The sequence below is a fragment of the Oryx dammah genome, unplaced genomic scaffold (assembly GCF_014754425.2).
Source record: "Oryx dammah isolate SB20612 unplaced genomic scaffold, SCBI_Odam_1.1 HiC_scaffold_23, whole genome shotgun sequence".
Classification (NCBI taxonomy): domain Eukaryota; kingdom Metazoa; phylum Chordata; class Mammalia; order Artiodactyla; family Bovidae; genus Oryx; species Oryx dammah.
Genome location: NW_024070207.1, coordinates 34,294,161 through 34,310,203, shown reverse-complemented (window position 1 = coordinate 34,310,203; position 16,043 = coordinate 34,294,161). Strand labels below are relative to the sequence as shown.

General features: G+C 41.0%; 1 pseudogene; it reads left to right on the top strand.

The window, feature by feature from the left end:
• Nucleotides 1–8,470: 8,470 nt before the first annotated feature.
• Nucleotides 8,471–9,201, top strand: LOC120881504 (annotated as a pseudogene).
• The last annotated feature ends 6,842 nt before the right edge of the window (nt 9,202–16,043 follow it).

The following is a 16,043-nucleotide window of genomic DNA, read 5'->3' as shown; positions in this document are numbered from 1 at the left end:
TACATGAGGTTCCAAACGTTTTAAAAGTAGGATTGATTTGCTTCAAATTCCATTTTCCAATTTTTAAAAATATTTTCAACTTTGTCCTGAAACAGAAAGGCTCGATGGTCCTTGCAGTGTTAATGAATTGTATGGCAACTTTGCCCTTGGTTATGAGAAGCTGTATATGGGATGTTCAGACAGAAGTCTCCTACCCTGAGCCATAGCTATCAATTCCAAACTGTGAAGGCTGTTTCTCACACTGAGCATAAGTTGAAATGCTGCCATCTCTTCCCCTGTCTGTGTTGGTAGGGGAGGCAGGACCAAAGACAGAAGCACCCATTATCATGATAAATACTCAGAGCAGGCTGTACTACAACAGTGGCTGATATAGAGGAGATTGGTTTTAGGAAGCCTGTATTAGTGGAAAAAATGTCACTGTATAAGATGCTATTGAATCATGAAGTTAGTGGCTAGGTATTGGCTAAGTCATTATCCCCATGAAGAAGAGGAAGTAGGAGGGTGGCATATAAGATCCTATTTGAATTTGGTTGAAAATAGAAAAATCAAAGGAATTTCTCAGGAGAGATACTAGAGACTGTGCTTTTTGTATAAAAGTTGGTCACTTGGGTTATGCTGTCCCTGTCTGGCTAATCCTATTCTTCCAATAAATAGAAATAGTTATAATAGATACCACTTACATTTATAGTGCTTTGTATGCATTATTTCACCATCACAACAACTCTGGATAGATATTATTGTCCAGATTATACAGATGAGGAAGCTGAGGCTCAATGAGGTTAAATGACTTTCCCAAGGTCATATAGCTACTGAGTATCTGAACCAGAATATGAACTCAGGTAGCTGTCTTCTCCTCCTCCTCTCTTCCCCATTACCTTCATTGTTTACACTTTCCTTCCTCAGCCTGAATATCAAGTGATTACCTTGTGGAATAATTTGTGAAATAGTTTCCAAGAGAGTTAATATTGGTGGGCTAAATAAATAAATAACAATAGACTGATAAACTGATCAAGCAATTACATATTCATTGAATGCTTACTGTACATTTGTCCTGGGGATACAGTGTTACAAAAACACCAGAATACCCCTTGCTCTTTTTTTTTTTTTTTTTTTTTTTTTTACCCTTGCTCTCTTAAAACACAATGTAATTGCTGGAGCTGTCCGCAATGATAGCCAAGCTGTGTATAGCAATTTAAGTTTAAATTATTTAAAGTCAAAGAGTTAACTCAGTCTCTCAGTTACATTAACATTTCAAGGACTCAGTAGCCACATGCTAATGATCACTGTACTGGGCAGCACAGATATGGAACATTTATTTCCATTCTCATTGGAAGTTCTATTGGACAACACTTAGATAATTAATATGGTGGCTCAGACGCTAAAGAATCTGCCTGCAATGTAGGAGAGCAGGGTTCGATCCCTGGGTCAGGAAAATCCCCTGGAGAAGGGAATGGCAACATACTCTAGTATTCTTGCCTGGAGAATTCCATGGACAGAGGAGCCTGGCAGGCTACTATAGTCCATGGGGTAGCAGAGTCAGACACAACTGAGTGACTATCACTTTTTTCACTTTAGATGATTAATAGCAATTGGGTTGAGTGAGAAAGAAGAGTGACAGGGTGTTAAAGAATTCATATTTAGTGGGTTATCCAGTCTGGGAGGCTTTCCTGGGGAAAGTGACATTTGAGCTGAGCTTTCAGTCTGAAATAACTAAGCCAATATTGCCAAGTGAGGAACCTTTTGCAGATACTCCCTGTGTGTGTACTCAGTCATGTCTGGCTCTTTGTGACCCCATGGACTGTAGCCCCCCGGGCTCCTATGTCCATGGGCTTCTCCAGGTAAGAATACTGGAGTGGGTTGCCATGCTTTCCTCCAGGGGACCTTCCCGACACAGGGATCGAACCTGTATCTCATTATGTCTCCTGCATTGCAGGCAGATTCTTTACTGCTGAGCCACCTAGGAAGCCCTAAATACTTCCTGCTATGAGGTAAATTAACTCTGAAAATGACAGCAGTTGAATTTGATCAACTTGTCCAGGGTGTAAAGGCACCTACCTTCTCCCTTCAATGGACCCAAACTTAGCCAAACGAGAGAACAGAATAGAGGAAGTACAGAACTGTCTCACACCTTTGCTCATTCAGATCAGGATGGTAGTAGAGCCTGGGGCCATGAATTATTGCAAGTCAGGTCCTGCATTCATTTTTGGTGCTTTGTTTAAAAAAAGAAAAAAGCTCTTGTAACTCTTTTTGAGATACTTGGAGATCCAAACCTGGCTGTCAGTATTAAGTCTGATAGAATAATAATATGGTTCAGAGTATATCCTGAGCGGGGGAGAAGGTGTTTGTGCTTAAATACATCTGTGCTGTGTCGAGAGCTACATGTTCTATGAGCCTCTCTAGCTTGAACACCCACACATCTGCAGGCAGGAAGTTCAGTTCAGGTTCACAGTCTAGCTAAGATGCAACTGTGTGGTGTTTGCTCTATCTTTAATTAGAATGGAATGCAACCGGGGTTTGTCTCCGTCATCATCTATATCTCATCATTTAGGTCTGTCATCTCTCTCTATCACCTATCATTATGATCTGTTATATATCTATGCTCCAGAAGTCCTAGGCAGAATCCTCAATGCTATACAAATCCTAAATCCCTCCTTTTGGTGTATTCCACTCAGGCCCAGATTCTTTCTCTGACTAGGGCACCAAGGCTGTTCTCTCCAATGTCAACATCATGAACTAGGTATATTTTGTGTTTACTATGCAGAGACAGAAAACAGTCTCCAAAAGGTGGATTTGACTTGACCAGTAACATGATATCACCACAATTAGTTATGTCAATAAAAACCACCAATAAAGGGACTTCCTGGCTGGTCTAGTGGTTGAGATTCTGTGCTTCCACTGCAGGGGGCACAAGTTCTATCCCTGGAGGGGAAACTAAGATCCTGTATGATGGCTGTGTGGCACAGCCAACAAAACAAAACAAAACAAAACCAACCGCTAATAAAAGCTGTGTATTTGGTATCAGAGAAATGGGCAAAAAATCAGGTTGATTCTATGAACTTCTCAACTCTCAGCCAAACATATTAGTATCATGTGGGAGTCACAGTACCAAAAATTGGAATGGCTGGGTTCTCCAAAAGCTTCCCAGTTTTTGAAACACAGAAACAGCTGTGTCAGCCTCTGTGCATCTGCCTGCTGTTTGTCTCACTTCCATATTAAAGTGCTTTTTTTTTTTTTTAATGCATCCCATTGCTACTATTTTTTTTTGGAAGGGGCGCTGTTTCTGTAGATGATAGTCTCTTTAAATACTGCTTCTTCCTCTTTGATTTAGCCTCTTTCTTGCAGCTGCCCCTCAGGGATCTTGACACACTGGATATGGCTGGAATCCAGGTCCTGTCTCTCTCAGTTTTCGTTGCATGTTCTGAGCTTTGTCAGAGCCATTCTGTATCTGATTTATCTTCTGCCAGGATGGTGGCTCCATATTCAATCTGTTTGCCAAGTGCTTCTGAGGCAGCCTTTTCAAAGCAGATAATTTAATTTCTCCATTTTCAGAAAGCAAAGAACAAGCCACCTTATTAACTGGAAATGTGCTTATTTGATGCTGTGTGGGGGCTGACATTATCCCCCTGAATCTTAGGAAGCTCATTGTGTTCCTGAGGTTTAATTCTCCTCCTTAAAAATCTCTGTGATTTTCCCACCCCCCACCCCCACACATATCCTCAGATGCAGACATACTTCCAACTTTTCCAATTCTGTCAGTTCTTTGAGACTCAGTCTAAGTCTCCTCCTCTCCTTGTATTCTTCCCCAGTAAGGGAACCTGGGTTGTTTTTTCTCATCTCCTTCAGTGACTGTTGTCTGCAACATACCATTTAGCATGTGCTTATTATATTGTCTTTATTATCCATTGAAATTCAGGTTACATGCAGTGGTGGTGAACCATTGTAGAATTTTGTGTGAAATAGTTACATGATCTGATTAGTGATTTAAAAAGATGACTGATGGCATGGAGGCTGATTAGGAGGTTGAGATATTGGACTGAGGGAGTGAATACCATGGCAATAGAATTGAGAGAAAGCACAGATTTTGGAGGTGTTTGGGAGCAAAATCGATGGGACTTACTGATTGATCGGATGAGAAGGGCCAGAGGCAGGGAGGAGAAGTCTAGAATTGACTCTCAGGTTTCTGGTTTGGACCACTGGGTGGGTGTTAGTGCCACTCACTGAGGCAAGGAACAGAAGTCAGCCCACTCCCTCTTGGGTCTCCTCCCCTTCCTCCTGCAATCCCATATGGGTCCACAGTAAGTGCTCAAAAATGCATGATATTAATTTTATTCTGTTAAGAGAGAAGAGAAAGTCTTGCCTTTTCTTTGTGTCCTGGCTTAGCTTATGTAAGATACTTCCTGAAGTGGAAGGATGTTAGTTTCATGGCCTCTTTGTTTGTGCTACTCTAGGAATCTTCTCTCTGCTGCTATGATCTACTTTTGCATTTCTGTGGTCAATGATGCAAGTTCTGGACTCACTACTTCTGGGTCACTACGCTTACCAGTCCAGTAGTGCCACATACTTCTCCTTGTCCACAAAATGATCTCATCACAGCAGTCACTTTGACCCAGGGATCGAACCCAGTCTCCTGCATTGCAGGCAGACGCTTTACCCTCTGAGCCACTAGGGAAGCCTTTACATTTGAACAGTGATTTAGAATTTAGCAGGCATGTTCAGATGTGCTTTATCTCCTTTGCTCCCTATTACTGCATGTGAGGTAGGCAGTTAAGTAGGCTTAAGTGTCCCTGTTTCATAGATAAAGGAGTTTAGGCCGTTAGAGATGCAACCTGTGGCATAACTGGGACTCTGCCTCCACATCCATTGTATTTACTTTAATTAGTCAAGTCAATTCTTGCCTTGCTCTCTGGTACCCATGTGTTTCCAGACTCCTCATGACCGGTCCGACTTCTACCCTCGTCCACTGTGACCTCCTGCTTTTGGTTTACCTGCCTTGCTCATACCTATACTTTGCCCTGTATATATACATCTCTTGCTTTGGCTTTCCCAGTCCAGGCACCTTCCCCTGTTCCTGTTATCCTTGTACTACAGTCTTGGCATTGATACAAGACTTGCAGATGAATTTGTGGCACTGGAACTTTTTCTTCCCAAGAACATAGAGGAACACCCACTTTCAGTCTGTTGGACCTGAGGAAATATTGGCCTTTGAACTCTGTTACTTTCAAAATGTTACATTTGTGGATATGAGCAGTGAAAGAAGGCATAATAAGCAAGGCAAGATTTCCAACCCACATCCTGCCTCCTCCAACACAGATCTCCTTTAAGGGTTTCAATGGGCTGCATTGCCTGAGCCTCTATCTCCCTGTGTACATGGACCTCCACACTTAAATGTTTGGTATTGAGCATTTGGGACAATTTTTCAATAATATGATACCAACAAACAGCTTTCTGGATTGTCAGTAGGTACCTTCTTCTCAACACTGAAATGGTTTCATGGGTGGCCTTCTGTATGTGAGTCTCTGTGGACCCAGTGGGAGCCAGGGTTGCTTAAGCTTCCTTAGCACTTCAGTGTTTTATAGTTGAGCAGCAAATATTTGAGGATCACCTACTGACAGGGATGTTATAAACCAACTCCTTGCTCTTGAGCCTACCATCTAATTGGGAAGGGAAACCTTACATTTTTTCCCACCATGACCGAGCAGCATACAACACAGTTATAAACTTATGCTAGGGAGATTGGGACAGAAAATGAGATACGGGTCAGATTGCTTAAAGAAGCTTCCTGAAAGGGAGGACCTTTGAACTGATGCTGAGAGCACGGGTTAAGCTTTTGATTGCAGTGTGTGTTTGTGAATCAGTGTTAGTGCTACAATTTTGGGATAGTGGAATGGCATGATAGAAACCCCATATTTAATTCTTTTTCAAGGAATATTTCTTTCTCAGATGACAAGTTCAGGAGGGGGCCTGTCAAAGGAGGTTTTGTTCCCCCCCTGCCCCCCTTTTTTTTGATTATGCCAAATCTTACATTCTGTGTTCCACCATTCTATGGTTTGGTTCTTTTGCAGTATGATTTTAGGATCTGGTGTGAACTTAGTCCAGAACACTCCTCTTGCAAATCAGTTTTCCACTTTAGGTGAAAACTGAGTTTGTACTTTTGAGATAATTGTTCTAAGACAGTGCTGCTAAAATGCAGGCTAGAATAGAAAAGTTAACTTTGTGTAGCTCTGAGATGCAATTTTCTCTGTTCTTCCTTGGCAAAGATGATGCTGTGACTGGGGAGACTTCTCAGAGTGACAGATCTGTGTGGGCTGAAGCCCCAGTTTGATCATGAGGGGGCGGGAGATGGAAATTTCTTTCTCTTCTTTATGATGGGTTCTGATGCTGGCAACTGTATGCTCTGGGAGCTACTGTTGGGGGCATGATGCATGCCTTGTTTCTCAGTGGAACATTGTGGAGCAAATAGCGTCTGAAACATGTTTTTGCAAGTGAGGCAGAGTGCAGGATGATGATGAACAGAGGAAATAATAATTTGTTACATAGAACAGATTTGTTGGAGCTGTGGCCTGCACAAATGTTGCATCCAAAATCAAACCCAGTAGCTAGACCCAGTGTTTCACTTTTTGCGAAGATTTTCCTAGATGATAGGCTGGACTGGGATAAATTCCATGTCTCAGTTTGGGGGAGGGGATTGTTAAAGAAAAATGGGTGGAAATAGTTGGCCCTTGACCAACTGTGAAGTTGGAAAAATATGTCTAACATCCTACCTTTCTATTCATTTCATTGCTTCTCTCGTTATTCTCCACTGGTGAGTCTAGAATCCCCCTCTGTTAAGGTTATAGTGAAACATCAGTGGTAACTTTTTTAGAGAGGGGAATATCCCTGGGTTACAGGGGTGATGGCAAGACTGCCTGGTGTAAAAGACTCTATCTCCAGAAGAGGAGGCTTAGTGTAAGCATGATGCCCTGGGAATGGGGCAAATTCTTGTTCGTTATGGGCCATGGCTGGAAATTGATTGAAGGACTCATTAGTAAGAATTTGGGTCTCTCCTGGGGGTCCACCTGGGCTGAATAGACAACACATTGTGGAAGGATAGAAAAAAAATGAAGGTGCATAGTGAAAGTGATGGAGAAGGCAATGGCACCCCACTCCAGTACTCTTGCCTGGAAAATCCCATGGACGGAGGAGCCTGGTAGGCTGCAGTCCATGGGGTCACTAAGAGTCAGGCACGACTGAGCGACTTCACTTTTGCTTTTCACTTTCATGCATTGGAGAAGGAAATGGCAACCCACTCCAGTATTCTTGCCTGGAGAATCCCAGAGACAGAGGAGCCTAGTGGGCTGCCATCTATGGGGCTGCGCAGAGTCAGACATGACTGAAGCGACTTAGCAGTGAAAGTGAAGTTGCTCAGTTGTGTCTGACTCTCTGCGACCCGTGGTCTGTAGCCCACCAGGCTCCTCCATCCATGGGATTCTCCAGGCAAGAATACTGGAGTGGGTTGCCATTTCCTTCTCCAGGGGATCTTCCCGACCCAGGGATCGAACCCAGGTCTCCCACATTGCAGGCAGATGCTTTAACCTCTGCACCACCAGGGAAGCTCTTAAATACAAGAATACAGTCTCTCAGAAAACCTATAGAGACACAGAACTTCAGATCCAAGTACTAACATCAAAGATTTCAAGGGAGGAAAGGAAGCCAGGTTGAAAGAAGGAGGAGGAGGAGGTGGAGAATGGGGGCAAAAGAGGTGGCCTTACAGATGTCTCCTGACACCTACAGATGCCCAGGCATTATGGGACTTTTCCCTGGGCCTCCAGAGAAGGGAGGACTGGAACTCGGCCCTACCAGAAATCAGACCAGACCAGAACCAGAATTCGACTTCTCTGCCAAGAGGAGGTGATCAGTCTCCAATCCTCAGCTCAGGCTGCATATATATTAATATGCATATATATGAAGGTGCATATATATTAATAAAAATATTCTCAAGGACTTGTTTAGGATGGATTCAAAAGGGAGAAATTATCTACAGGGTAAAATTAATAACATTTATTGAACTCTTGTCATATGGCAAGCATATTATATAAAATTTGTATCTAATTCTCATGATAAGCTTATGAGGTAGGCAGTTTTATTATTCACATTTTATATACAGATAAAATGATGTCAAGTTGCCCAGGGTCAGAGAACTGAAAGTGACTGAACTAGGATTGATTGATGCATTGATTTTTAAAAATTGGGATAAAATGTATAACATAAAATTTATCATTTGACCTCCTTGAATCAGGATTAGTTTTTCATTCTATTTTAAAAGTTATCCCTCATGGCAGCGGTGGCAGCGCCTGGTTGGGTGCAGCGCTAGAGCAACTGAGTTGCTGCTAGCCTGGTGGCCCAGCGTTGAGCTCCAGCCTGGCCTCTGCATGCCCCCGGGGCTCCAACCCCCTAATGTTGCCCTGGCACTGAGCCCGCCCTGGCCAGGATGATGGTGGAGTATTTTCTGGGCCAGAGCACGTTCTGGAGTTCCTGGGACCAAGTGTTTGCAGCCTTCTGGCAGCGGTCCCAAATCCCTATAGCAAACATGTCTTGATGAAAGACATAGTGCACCGAGAGGTGACCTCTGACCAGAAGCTCCTGTCCAAGGACTCCTGACCAAGACAAACAGGATGCCCCACTGGGCTGAGCGACTGTTTCCTGCCAGTGTTGCTCACTCAGTGTACATCCTGGAAGATTCTATTGTGGACCCACGAAACCAGACCATGGCCACCTTCACCTGGAACATCAACCACATCCAGCTGATGGTCGTGGAGGAATGATGTGTTTACTGTGTGAACTCTGATAACAGCAGCTGGACTGAAATCTGCCAGGAAACCTGGGTCTCCTCTAGCTTAGTTGGTGTCTCCAGAGATGTCCAGGAATTTGGTCTTGCACGGTTCAAAAGCAATGTGACTATGACTGTGAAAGGTTTTGAATACATCTTGGCCAAGCTGCAAGGTGAGGCCCCTCCCAAAACCCTTGTTGAAACAGCCAAAGAAGCCAAGGAGAAGGCCAAGGAGATGTCAGTGGCAGCTATGGAGAAGGCCAAGGACCTTGCCAGCAGGGCAGCCACCAAGAAGCAGAAGCGGCAGTTTGTGTAGCCAGCCCAGGCCCCGAGGCAGCAGTCTAGCAGACTACCAGCTCCAGTCCCTGTGCCCTCTCTTCCCATACTTTATTATTAAAAGCCAGCTTCCAGTCTTGTCGACTATCTGGATGGTGGGCTGGGGTAGGTGCCCTGTTTGGCATCTCCAGCACAGCCGGTCAGTTACCCATGTCTGAGCTGGGCCTCCTTACTCCTGGATCAGGTGGCTGAGGACAGAGGCCCAGTGACTTGCCCAGGGTGACTGCATCCAGGTGAAATGGTCATAAATGCTAGACTGTAAGCTCCATGAGGGCAGGGACTGTTGTTTTATCCTCTGATGTGTCTCAAATATATGAAACAAAATCTTATGTGTAACAGGCACTCAATAAATACTTACTGAAATTAAAAATAAATTATACAGTGAAGTTGTCTTATTTGGTGTGCATAGAAGGCAATGGCACCCCACTCCAGTACTCTTGCCTGGAAAACCCCATGATGGAGGAGTCTGGAAGGCTGCAGTCCATGGGGTCGCTGAGAGTTGGACATGACTGAGCGACTTCACTTTCACTTTTCACTTTCATGCATTGGAGAAGGCAATGGCACCCCACTCCAGTGTTCTTGCCTGGAGAATCCCATGGACGGAGGAGCCTGGAAGGCTGCAGTCCATGGGGTCGCTGAGGTTGGACGTGACTGAGCGACTTCACTTTCACTTTTCACTTTCATGCATTGGAGAAGGCAATGGCACCCCACTCCAGTGTTCTTGCCTGGAGAATCCCAGGGACAGGGGAGCCTGGTGGGCTGCTGTCTATGGGGTTGCACAGAGTCAGACACAACTGAAGCGACTTAGCAGCAGCAGCAACGCACACATAGAATCACAAAACTACCACCACAATGAAGATACAGAATAGTTCCCTCTCCCCTGAAAGCTCCCTTGTGCTGTTCCATTTGAGTTAACCCTCTACTCACTTCTAACCTCTGTTCACTGTGTAAACAACTGATCAGTTTTCTATCACTATAGTTCTTTTCCAGAATGTCATATTCATGGAATCATACACTTGTTGTTCAGTCATTCAGTCATCTCAGACTCTCTGTGACCCCACAGACCGCAGCACACCAGGCTTCCCCATCCTTTTCTATCTCCTGGAGCTTGCTCAAACTCATGTCCATTGAGTCGGTGATGACATCCAACCATCTCATCCTCTGTCGTCCCCTTCTCCTCCCGCCTTCGATCTTTCCCAGCAACAGGGGCTTTTCTAATGATTGGGCTATTTGCATCAGTTGGCCAAAGTATTGGAGCTTCAGTATCAGCCCTTCCAGTGAATATTCAGGGTTGATTTCCTTTAGGATTGACTGGTTTGATTTCCTTGCTGTCCAAGGGATTCTCAAGAGTCTTCTCCAGAACCAAAGTTCAAAACCATCAATTCTTTGGCATTCAATTCTTTATGGTCCAACTCTCACATCCATACATGACCTTGGAAAAACCTATGGAAAAACCATAGCCTTGACTATTCAAACCTTTGCCAGCAAATTATATACTGTCTACGTTTGTCATAGCTTTTCTTTCAAGGAGCAAGCATCTTTTAATTTCATTGTTGCAGTCACTATCTGCAGTAGTTTTGGAGCCCAAGAAAATAGTTTCTCACTGTTTCCATTATTTCCCCATGTATTTGCCATGAAGTGATGGGACCAGATGCCATAGTCTTAGTTTTCTGAATGTTAAGTTTTAGGCCAACTTTTTCATTCTCCTCTTTCACTTTCATCAAGAGGCTCTTTAGTCTTCTTTGCTTTCTGCCTGTACAAGGGTGGTGTCATCTGCATATCTGAGGTTATTGATATTTCTCTCAGCAATCTTGATTCCAGCTTGTGCTTTATGCAGCCCAGCATTTGGCAAGATGTACTCTGCATAGAAATTAAATAGGCAGGGTGACAATATACACCCTTGATGTACTCCTTTCTCACTTTGGAACCAGTCCATTTTTCCATGTATGGTTCTAACTGTTGCTTCTTGAACTGCATACAGGTCTCTCAGGAAGGGAGTAAGGTGGTCTGGTATTCTCATCTCTCTAAGAATTTTCCACAGTTTGGAATATACACACAGTATGTAATCTTTTTAAGACTGGCTTCTTTCACTCAGCAGTTCTCTGGAGATTTATCCATGTTGTGATATGTTCATTCTTTATTATTGCCAAGTAGTAGTCCATTATATGGATTTACCACAGTTTGTTTATCCATTGACTTGTTAATGGTCATTTGGATTGCTTCCGGTTTTGGGCAGTTATGAACAGAATCTCAGGAAATATTCTGTGGGGAGTTTAGTGTGAATACAAATTTTCTTTAGAGGAAATACCCAGGGGTGGGATTGCTGTATCATTATGATAAACTTTATGGTTAATTTTGTAACAAATGGCCAAATCATTTGCTAGTATATATGATCACCATGAGCAGTATATGAGAGTTGTAGTTTCTTGCATCCTTGTCAACTCTTGGTATTGTTGCTTTTTTTATTTATGTGTTATAACAGGTATGTGGTGGTATCTTGTCATTGTTTCAATTTGCATTTCCTTAATGGCTAATGATATTTAACATCTATCTATTTTTTTCCATTTGTATATGGTCAGGTTCTTTGTATGTTTTAAAATTGGATTATTTGTTCTCTTACTGTTGAGCTTTGAGAATTCTTTGTATATTATGAACATGTCTTGTTGGCTGTGTGATTTGCATACATCTGCATGTTTGTAGCTTTTCTTTTTCTTTTTTAAAAAATTAATTAATCAATTTTAATTGGAGGCTAATTACTGTACAATATTGTAGTGATTTTTGCCATACATTGACATGAATCAGCCATGTGTTCCCCATCCTGAACACCTCTCCCTCTTCCCTCCCCATCCCAATCCCTCAGGGTCATCCCAGTGCACCGGCCCTGAGCGCCCTGTCTCATGCCTTGAACCTGGACTGGCGATCTATTTTACGTATGGTAATATATATGTTTCAATGCTATTCTCTCAAATCATTCCACCCTTGCCTTCTCCCACAGAGTCCAAAAGTCTGTTCTTTACATCTGTGTCTCTTTTGCTGTCTCGCATATAGGGTCATCGTTACCCTCTTTCTAAATTCCATATATATGCATTAATATACTGTGGTGGTGTTTTTCTTTCTGACTTACTTAACTCTGTATAATAGGCTACAGTTTCATCCACCTCATTAGAACTGATAATGCATTCTTTTTAATAGCTGAATCATAATCCGTTGTGTATATGTATCACAGCTTTCATATTCATTCATCTGCTGATGGACATCTAGGCTGCTTCCATGTCCTAGCCATTGTAAACAGTGCTGTGATGAACATTGGGGTACATGTGTCTCTTTCAATTCAGGTTTTCTCGGTGTGTATGCCCAGCAGTGGGATTGCTGGGTCATATGGGGGTTCTATTTCCAGTTTTTTAAGGAGTCTCCATACTATTCTCCATAGTGGCTGTACTAGTTTACATTCCCACCAACAGTGTAAGAGGGTTCCCTTTTCTCCACACCCTCTCCAGCATTTATTGCTTGTAGACTTTTGGATCTTAGCCATTCTGACTGGTGTGAAATGGTACCTCATTGTGGTTTTGATTTGCATTTCTCTGATAATGAGTGATGTTGAGCATCTTTTCATGTGTTTGTTAGCCATCTGTATGTCTTCTGTGGAGAAACGTCTGTTTAGTTCTTTGGTCCATTTTTTGATTGGGTAGTTTATTTTTCTGGAATTGAGCTGCATGAGCTGCTTATATAATATTGAGATTAATTCTTTGCCCATTGCTTTGTTTGCTATTATTTTCTCCCATTTGGAAGGCTGTCTTTTCACCTTGCTTATATTTTCCTTCATTGTGCAAAAGCTTTTAAGTTTAATTAGGTCCCATTTGTTTATTTTTGCTTTTATTTCCATTACTCTGGGAGGTGGTAAATATCATAAAGTCCATTTTGTCCTTTTTTTCTATTATAAATCATGCTTTTGGTATCATATCTAAGGATAATTTATAATAAAGCAGATATTGCTTATTAATAGTGTTCCTGAATTATTTATTTTAATAAGAACTTTATGGAAACATATTTTGCATATAATTAACCCTTTTAAATTTACCAAGTTCTGCAACAATTGCTATGAATATTTTAGAACATTTTCATCACTCCAAGAGAATCTTTCATTCACATTTACTGTTAATCTCTGTTATCGCTAACTCTGCTCCAGAAAACCACTAGTCTACTAGTGGTTTTTCTGGCACAATTTTTTATTTAAAAAAATGGAAATTTAAAAATTGTGGTAAAAAATCATAACATAAAATTTATTATTTTTACCATTTCTGGTGGTGGTTTAGTTGGTAAGTCATGTTTCACTCTTGTCACCCTATAACTATAGTCTGCCAGGCTCTTCTGTCCATGAGAATACTGGAGTGAATTGCCATTTCTTTCTCCAGGGGATCTTCCTGACCCAGGGATCAAACCCTTGTCTCCTGCATAGGCAAGTGGATTCTTTGTCACTGAGCCACCAGGGAAGCATTACCATTTCTAGTAGTGTTAAATATTTTCATATTGTGTATAACCAATCTCTAGAATGTTTTCATCTTGTAAATCTGAAATTCTATACCCAGTAAAGAACAGTTCCCCATTTTTCTCTCCTCCAGCCCCTGCTAACCACCATTCTACTGTTTCCATAAATTTGACTACTGCTTTGAGTTCAGTTACTCAGTCATGTCCGACTCTTTGTGACCTCATGGACTGTAGCACGCCAGGCCTCCCTGTCCATCACCAACTCCCGGAGTTTACTCAAACTCATCTCCATTGAGTCAGTGATGCCATCCAACCATCTCATCCTGTGTCGTCCCCATCTCCTCCCACCTTCCATCTTTCCCAGCATCAGGGGCTTTTCCAGAGAGTCAATTCTTTGCATCAGGTGGCCAAAGTATTGGAGTTTCAACTTCAGCATAAGTCTTTCCAATGAATATTCAGGACTGATTTCCTTTAGGCTGAACTGATTGGATCTCTTTGCAGTCCAAGGGACTCTCAAGAGTCTTCTCCAACACTACAGTTCAAAAACATCAATTCTTCGGCACTCAGCTTTTTTTATGGTCCAACTCTCACAGACATACATCACTATAGGAAAAACCATAGCTTTTACTAGATGGACCTTTGTTGGCAAAGTAATGTCTCTGCTTTTTAATACTTTTTTTTTCTGCTTTTGACTACTGTAGATATCTTATATAAGTGTAATTATATAGTATGTGTCTTTTTGTCTGACTTGTTTAGCATAATACCCTCAAAGTTCATCTGTATTGTAGCATATGCCAGACTTTTCTTCCTTTTTAAGGCTGAATAATATATGTGTCTACCAAATTTGCTTATCCATTTTTCTATTGATGGCCATTTTGGTTGCAGCACTCTTTGGGTACTGTGAATAATACTGTTAGGAACCTGGGTGTACAAATAACTAATACAGCACCATTTTGTTTTCTCAAAAAGACTATTTTCTCCATTACATAGCATTTTCGCCTTTGCTAAAAATCAGTTTGCTATATGTGTTTGGATCTAATTCTGGCCTGTCTGTTCTATTCCATTGATCTATTTGGTTTTCCTTTTGACAATCTTGATTACTACAGTGTTACAGTACTTTTAAAATTTGGGTTGTGTGAGTCTTCCAACTTTGTTCTTTTTTCAAAATATTTTTTGCTCCTTTTTTTCCCCTTTCCAAATAAATTTTAGAATCAATTTGTCAATACCTACAAAATTTCTAAAATGATTGCATTAAATTTATTATGTAGAGGAGAATTAACATCTAAATTATATTGAGTCTTTGAATCCATGAGAGCACTATGTCTCTCCACTTATTTAGGTCTTTGTTGATTTTTCTTTTCATCAAATTTTGTCATTTTCAGCATAAATGTCCTGTACATATTTTATTGGGTTTGTATTTAAAGTGTCTTATGTTCTGGAGGTGTTTTAATTGATGTTAATTTTTTGGGGGGAGGTGAATTTCAGTTTCCAATTTTACATTGCTAATATATACAAATGTTGATTTTTGTGTATTGTCTTTTTATTTTACAATATTAAACTTACAGATTAGTAGTAGGAAGTTTTTTGTGGTTATTTGTTTTTAGATTGTTTGCCATTTTCTACTTAGGCAGCATGTTAGCAAATAAGGATCATTTAATTTCTTTTCTAATTGATATGCATTTTATTTATTTTCCTTATTGCACTAAGAATAGTGATACTAGAGGAAATACATTTAGTCTCTCTCCATTAGGTACAATGTTAGCTATAGATTTTGTGGATGCCCTGTTCCTAATTTGCTGAGTTTTTAAATCATGTATTAATATTGAATTTTGTCAAGTGCTTTTTCTTTACCCATTGCTATAATAATGTGATTTTTCATTTTTTAAAATCATTTAATATGTTGGATTGCATTGATTAATTTGAGAATATTGAACCAGAGTTGCATTCCTGGTATAAACCCCATTTGGTTACAAGGTATTATTTTTAACTATTGCCTGATTGAATTTGCTAATACTTTGTAGATTTTTACACGAATCATGAGGTGCATTGGTCTGTAGTTTTACTTTCTTGTACTGTTATTTGGTTTTGATGTCAGGTTAATGTTGTCTCATAAAATGAGTTGGGAAGCATTACTTCCTCCTCTGTTTTCTGTAGAAAGGTTATGTAGATTGGCATTATTTCTTTAAATGTTTGTTAGAATTTGCCAGTGAAATCTTCTGGGCCTAGAGAAACCATTTTTGGACAAGTTTTAAAACTATATAATCATTTTATTTAATTATATGACTGTTTAGATTTCTCTCTTCTTCTTGAGTGAGTTTTGACAGTTTGTGATTTTTGAGGAATTGGCTTATTTTATCCAAGATGACAAATTTAGGTACATAGATTTTTTTTGTAGTATAGCTTTGTTATACTTTCA